Source organism: Thamnophis elegans, chromosome Z, assembly GCF_009769535.1.
Source record: "Thamnophis elegans isolate rThaEle1 chromosome Z, rThaEle1.pri, whole genome shotgun sequence".
NCBI lineage: Eukaryota > Metazoa > Chordata > Lepidosauria > Squamata > Colubridae > Thamnophis > Thamnophis elegans.
In genome coordinates, this window is record NC_045558.1 from 125,234,035 (window position 1) to 125,242,170 (window position 8,136).

The 8,136-nt window shown below is 38.3% G+C and overlaps 1 non-coding gene across 1 annotated transcript; it reads left to right on the forward strand.

Moving 5' to 3' along the window:
* Window positions 1-1,735: 1,735 nt before the first annotated feature.
* Window positions 1,736-1,842, forward strand: LOC116523102. The gene has a single exon (XR_004257033.1). It is a non-coding gene; the product is annotated as a U6 spliceosomal RNA (small nuclear RNA).
* Window positions 1,843-8,136: the final 6,294 nt, after the last annotated feature.

The following is an 8,136-nucleotide window of genomic DNA, read 5'->3' on the forward strand; positions in this document are numbered from 1 at the left end:
CCAAATAAATTTGATCTCTCAAGAGGAAATAGCACAAAACATTAAGAGAATGAAGCAGAATTATTTTGAACATGCAAATAAAACTGGGAGATGGTTGGCCCACAAAATAAGAAAGGAGAAGGTCAAAAGAATTATTAAACAATTGTGTGACGAGGAGGGGAATTTGAAACAAGAAATAGGAGAAAAGAAAAAGATAGTACAGAACTATTATAGGAAACTATATAAACAAGACGAAATTAATGAACAAGACATTAGAAAATACCTTATAAAGCAGAAACTTCCAGTCTTGTCGGAGGAGATGAGAAAGATGCTCGATAAAGAAATCACACAAGAAGAACTGAAAAAGGTCATTCAAAAACAAAAAAACAATAAAACACCTGGGCCGGATGGGCTTCCGTCGGAAATATATAAAAAACTTCAAAATACCATGGAAGACAAATTATTAGAACTATGTAATGAGGCACTACAAAATGGTAGGGTCCCAAAATCATGGGAGGAAGCTTACATCACCCTAATACCAAAGGAAGAGGCGGACAGTAGCAAGGTCCAAAATTATAGACCCATATCCCTGTTAAATGCAGATTACAAAATTTTTGTATCAATATTGGCGGAAAGACTAAAAATAATATTAAATCAAAGTATCCATTCGGATCAAAACGGCTTTCTCCCAAAAAGACATATTAGAAACAATACAAGAATAATAATTGATACCCTGGAATTCTATCAAACAAGATCCGAGAAACAACTCGCATTAATTTTTGTCGACGCCCAGAAAGCCTTTGATAACCTAGATTGGAACTTTCTAATCACTCAACTAAAAATGATGAAATTTGGCGACAAATTCATTAAGATTATAGAATCTATATATTCACGGCAATCTGCAAATATCATAGTCAACGGGGAACTAACGGAGAGGATACAAATTGGAAAGGGTGTTAGACAAGGGTGCCCGCTCTCCCCACTACTATTTATTATGTCACTAGAGGTTCTTTTAAATCGGATAAGATCAAATCAGGAAATTAGGGGCTTGACCATAAAAAAAGAACAATATAAAGTACAGGCCTTCGCGGATGACATGGTCTTTATCGTGGAAGACCCTTTACTTTCAGGACCGAATTTGATGAAGGACATTGAGAACTTTGGGTGTGTGGCCGGTTTAAAAATAAACAAGGAAAAAACAAAAATGATTATAAAATTTTTTCCCAAAAACCAGATTGGAGAACTAGAGAAAACAATGGAATTAAAGGTAACTAAAAAAAATAAGTATGTAGGGATCTGGCTGTCTGCGAAATGCTCTTCCATAAAAGAAGACAACTATGATAAGTTGTTACAGAATACTCAAAAGGACTTAAAAACCTGGTCAAAACTACAACTATCACTGATGGGAAGAGTCGCAGTAATTAAAATGAATGTTTTGCCAAAAATCCTCTACCTATTTCAAACGGCACCGGTCAAGTTAGGGGAAAAATTTTATAATGATTTGGACAAAATGATTCGAAACTTTATATGGAATGGTAAAAAGCCCAGAATAAAATATATGCATCTGCAGGATAAAAGAACTCAAGGGGGAATGGGCTTACCGGAATGGAAAACATATCATCAAGCAGCAACAACTATGTGGATAAAAGAATGGGCAATGTTAGCTAATAAAAGAATCTTAACAATAGAGGGCCACGACCTGCAATACGGGTGGCACAACTACTTATGGTGCGAGGGAAATAAAATCCACAATTATGTGCTTGCTTCGGCAGCACATATACTAAAATTGGAACGATACAGAGAAGATTAGCATGGCCCCTGCGCAAGGATGACACGCAAATTCGTGAAGCGTTCCATTTTTTTAAAAAAAAAAAAAACAAAAAAAAAATCCACAATTATTTTAGTAAACACCATTTAAGGGGGGTATTAATTAAGGACTGGCTGGAAATTAGAGGGAAATACTACACGCAACTACCTAAATGGATATCTCCGACGGAAGCCCTGATATACCCGAATTTGATAAATCTGGATAAAATTGTTACCTACCAACAGTTGCTAGACGACCAAAACAAACTAAACCCCAGGGAAAATTTGGCTGATAAGGGAATAAACATCGATTGGTGGCCATATCTTCAAATTCAAAACAAACACAAATTCGATCTAGCACAACCCGGCTTCCAGAACAAGAACCAGGAATTAGATAAAATTTTAATTGGACCAGATGAGAAACTAATTTCAAAAATATAGAACTGCTTACTGATTCGAAAAACGGAAGCAGAAAGAGTAAAAGAAGTCATGGTAACCTGGGCCCAAAACATCAGCCACACAATAGACCTAGACGACTGGGAAAAGTCTGGGAATGGAACCTAAAATTGACAAAATCGACGGCCTATAAAGAAAATATATATAAAATGTTCTACTGCTGGCATCTTCCACTGACAAGACTGGCGAAAATTTCTTCAAAAGTTTCGGCCATATGCTGGAAATGTAAAACAGTGCTGGGCACGTACTACCATATGTGGTGGACGTGTCCGGTTGCCAAAGCATATTGGAAGCAAATACTAGGATGGCTGAATGGAATCTTGTCAATTAAACTATGTCTTAAGCCAGAAACTTTCTTATTAGGGATAATAGATCAAAAAATATGCAAATCTAACCAATACCTCCTAGTCCATATTCTGACAGCGTCAAGGATTGTTTACGCACAGTGCTGGAAGAGTGAAAATGCCCCCACCAACACTATGGTGATGAATAAAATTTTGGAACTAGCAGAAATGAACAGATTGACGATGCGAATTAACGACAAAGAAGATACAGACTTTTATACAGTCTGGGAGAAGCTGTACAAATGGCTTGATGAGTCAGTGAAGACTTAGACACAAAAAGAGATAGCTGACTAACCTAATACGATTAAACCAATAACTCAAATGAACAATATACAACAACTGAGAGATAAGTGAAAGGAGAAATGTATTAGGGGTGAGAACCCACCGTCGAGCAATTTTGTTAGACTACAATGTTGGGAAAACTTAAAAAAGCTGATAGGAAATCCGCTATAACTACCTGCATGGAATTAGCGATTAAACTTCATTTTAGATGAGGCGAGAGGATTTATAATCCTTGCCTCTTTAAGCAAGGAAAGGAAAAGAGAACCAGGTAGTCCTCAGCAGAGGAAAATATGTAAATGTAACAAAGGTTAGAGGGGAGGGAAGGAGGACAGTAGGGAAGTCAGGATGGAGAGGAGAAAAGAGAGGAACAGGAAAGGCAGAAGAAGGGGGGAAGGATAAAGAGGAGGAAGAGAAAGAAGAGAAGGGAAAGAAGGTGGGAAGAAAGAAGGAGAGAAGAAAGAGAAGAAACTGGGGGAGGAAGGAGGGAGGGAGAAGGAGAGGGTAGTAAAGAGGGAAAGAGGGAGGGAAAGAAAGAGAGAAGGAGAGTTGAAAGGAAGGAAGGAAGGAGGGAGGAAAGGAGGGAGATTAAGAGAAAAGAAAGGAGGAGGGAAAGAGGAAGGGAAGGAGGGAAGGTATGTGAGAAGGAGGGGGGGATCGAGGGAGGGAAAGGAGGGGGAAGGAAAGGAGGAAAGGAGAAAAGAAAGGAGGGAAAGCAGGGGAGAAGGAAGTAAGGGGGAGGGAAGAAAAGGGTATGGAAAAGAAGAAGTGAGGGAAGAGAAGAGGGAGGGAAGGAATAAGATACCTAACCTTTGATGTTTATATGATTTGATAGTATGGGAATATCTCGAAATGTAGTTGTATTGTTTTTTACAAGTTATGGATGTTGTATTTTCGTTTTACCAATAAAATCTTATTTAATAAAAAAAAATAGAGGAACAGTGTAATTAAAACCAAATCTTCTCACAAACAGATTAATTCATGAATAACAACAGCCACATGCAAAACCAGGTCTATAAGGCTACATTCAACCGCTATATTCCAGCACCTGAAACATCATTAACCAAGACAAAGGAATAAATAAAAACCATGCTAAAACCAGCTTTAATTCTCATCTAAAGTGGAGAAAAAATGTAACCAGAATATCTTGAATAGGAAAGGTAAAGGTTCCCCTCGTACATATGTGCTAGTAGTTCCCGACTCTAGTGGGTGATGCTCATCTCCGTTTCTAAGCCAAGGAATCCGAAGACATCTCCATGGTCATGTGGCCGGCATAACTAAATGCTGAAGGTGCACAGAACGTTGTTACCTTCCTGCCAAAGGTAGTTCTTATTTTTCTACTTGCACTTTTACATGCTTTCAAACTGCTAGGTTGGCAGAAGCTGGGACAAGTAATGGGAGCTAACTCCGCTACAAAGCATTAGGGATTTGAACTGCCCAACTGCTGAACTTTCTGATTGACAAGCTAAGTGTCTTAGTCATTGAGCCTCCATGTCCCATATGATGAATACAATCCCCTTAAAAAAAAACAACCCTTGAAGGGCACATCATTTTCTTTCAAAAGAGTACTTACTTTCCTCTCAAAGATCCTTCTGGAAATTCCATAAAGTGCAGTAAAGGCAATTCAGAATATACAGTAGACACAAATTCTCCAATGACTACATCTCTGAAGTGAGCAGGGAAACTAAGCCGAAAACGTAGTTTCTTACTGCAAATGGGGTTCAAGGTCTTGTTGAAAGAAGCTTGGAGGAGAAAAAAAGTGAGTAGAAATCCATGGCAATGTATGTTGAATGCCAAGGTAATTTGGCTCCTTTCATAAGAGTGCAGCCACATCTTTTTCACCACACTTTCCCTGGGACAATGAAATCGACTCTCTATTGTTTTTATGCATATCTAAAGTTGTAGATTACAATAATTATCATCTGAGTGATTCATAATGCCACCTACTGAGCCTCATGGAATTGTTGCTAATGGTAAACTTAAACTGCTCCGTCCCCCTAGGTTCTGTGCATGTCCAAAAAACAAGTTTAATTAATTTAGGTAGGTAGGCAATTCCCTTTCCTAAAGCTATTCAGATATGTTTCCAGTTGAAGAAATTATGTGACCCCTCTCTTGACAGCTCCTCATCAGGGGAGAAAAAAATGATCTTGGGATCATAACAGATTTTGAGTCCTGCTTTTTCAATCCAAGGAAAGCAATGCTGATTAATAGAGCAAGAGATTGATTAGTAGCCAGATAAATTCTCCCTTCTCATCTCCCAGTCTCCCAATTTAGTTAAATGCATATCTCTTCTGCCCCTCCACTTTGCTGACATGTTTTAAAACATGGTACATGCTGTACCAGTGCCCACTATAAAACTATAATCACATGCCTTCATGATTAAGATCCAGTCACATTCACTTCTCTTATGATTAAACTTTTGAGTGTTTGGTAATGGACTACCATATTTTCCAGAGTATAAGATTCACCGGAATATAAGACACACCAAGGTTTTGAAGAGGCAAATTAAAAAAAGGGTTTTTTTTGCAGGAAAAAGGGTGTGTCTTATACTCTGAAAAACACAGTATAAAGTTTCAGGCCTTCACCCTACATTTGACTCATTACAGCTTGCCATCAGAAGAACTGCTCTATAGATGATGCACTTTTGTGTGTGCTTCAAGTTAGCTTGGTGCACCTGGAGGAGTGGTGGCAGGATTTCAAACTTGTAATGAATCAACAAATCCCCTTAAGTCTGGACTGTCATTGTGTATGAGAGTTCATGACTGGCAGAGACATGGTATAAGGTCAGTCAATGAATAGATATGGCAACTGGGTCATCCAATGAGGGCTGTTTGGAAACTGAAGCGTTATTTGTTGTGTGAGCCATAAAGAGACAGCAAGGAGCCCTCAGTTGTTCTGTACTAAAGCTCTGAGTCTGTGCTGAGCTCTAAACTGGTCTGCTGCTCTGAACTGAAACTGAAACTGTTCTCTCCTCTACTTGTGTTTGCTTGTATATACTACCACATTGAAAACCTGCTTTTGATATTGTATATTGACTTCATATGTTATATTATATATAAAGAGACGTTAATGAATCCTGCTGAATCAGTTACCTGTTTGCGCTTTCAGGATGTGATTCCTGCTTCAAACTCTGACATAGACTTTTTTTTCTCCCTGAATTATGGACATCAACACTATTCTACTCAAGGATCACAGACTGCATGTGCAGAAAAGAAAAATTAATAAGATTAATAAAAATAGATAAAAATGAAATGTGGATAGTTGTGAGGAAAGGAGAATTATTTATTTCCAATCAAGGAGGTTGCCTATAGGGACAGTTGCAGAGAAAGTGGATACAAAACGGGAGTTCGTCCTGGGTGCGCAAGTGTGTTTGTGCTGATTCTAGGGTGAGACTTGAGGGGCGTGGCTGCCTGTACATGTCGACCCAAGTTGGTTAAATCTAGTGTTATGGATTGGGTCTCTACCTTTCAACTGTGAGCATTATAATTATGTTTTCATGTTAATTGAGTTTAGTGTGTTTGCTTATGTATCTAATTTATAATTTGAAAAAAGTATTTAATGAATTATATTATGTTTTCTGTGAATTTAAACGATCTTTGACACTCTTAACCAAGCACCTGTTTTGGACAGCTGCGTTAGTTAACATGTGAATCCCTGTAAAATATTTCTAACAGTGATAATGTTTATGAATTCTTCCCACAATTGAGATGTTTGCATCAAGACTGAGCGAGAACTATGTATTCTAACCTGCAGAGGTGGGTTGCTTCCGGTTCGGCCCAGATCTGGCGAACTGGTAGTAGTGGTGGCAGGAGGCCCCATCCACCCACCCAGACACTTCTGCGCATGCAGAGAAGAATTTTGTTCATGTGATTATGTGGGAGCACACCCAAACTGTAGTAAAAATATTGGCAACCCACCACCTGAATGAGTAAATATGTCTCTCCCTGTTGTCCTTATTAACTGTGATTTGTTCTTCAGCTTGGATCTTGGTCATTCCTATGTGATACCAGCTGAAGTCTGGAAATGACACTAAATTCGGTGACCCACTGGTTGCACAGTTTGCCATCTTAGCACTGGAGGGAGTTACATGGCCCCAGATTCATTGGACTATTGGACTACTGCAATGCATTCCACATGGGGCTGCCCTTGAATGTGGAAGCTTCACCTGGTATAGAATTTCAACAGCACTTGCACAGCTAAAACAGCCCATAATATACTTCTGCTCTGTGAGCTGAATTGATTACCAGTTCAATTCAAAGTGCTGGTTTTGACCTATAAAGCCCTTAATGAGACGGGCCCCAGTTATTTTATGGACTGCGTCTCCCTGATTATATCAGGTCACCTCATTAGATATGCCAGAGAATACATCCTGTAGGGACTGTCATATAAGGACATGCACTCAGTGGTTTCCATGGAATTGAACTTCTCTGTTTGTGTTATCCCGCTTATCAAATTTTATCTTGATCTCCAAGTTTTAGTCCAAAGTATGCAAAGTATTTTTTTTCACAAAGTCTGTAATATTCTGCTGTTGCTTCAACACTGGATATTCACCACAGATGAAACAGGAACTGTCTGGCCAATTAATACACTTTTGCGAAACAATAACATAATGGATGAAGAATGATGAGCTAACATGAATTGCAATGAAAAAGTGTAAACAGCCTAGAACCAAGAACTTGATGATGATTCATGCACAAGTGTGGCATGCAGGAGAGAGCAGCTTTTTGTCCGTACACGAGACATCACAGTTCTGGCCACGCCCCCTACATGGACCGGAGATGCTGCTATCTGCCCTGTGTCTCCCTCCCACTGGATTCTTCAGGAAAGATTAACCCCTTCTATCATTAGAAGCACAGACTTAAACCTTGCTTAGATTATGTATATATTGCTGACCATCAGATTTACAGTGCTATATTTTTTTACATAACTCAGGCAAAACCTTGAGAGTTATTTCAGCATTTTGTATCTTAAATGCACTTATGTGAATTAATTAATAGTAATTTGGACTTTAAATTTTGTTAAAAACCCATAATATAAAAAAATACCAAAAATTAAAAAAATTGATAAATTTGAAGACAATTTTGCATGTTGTGCAAATCATGACGTCTAGGAGTTTTTTCAATATTTTATTTGTTTTCAGCACACTAAATTAGATGAAAATAATCAAATAGCTTTTTAGTCACAGATTTGTGTAATGAACCATTTTTTTGTTGAAATTCCTGGGCAGAAAATGTTTCCACAAATACAGAAGTAATTTCTTTGGCTCAACTTA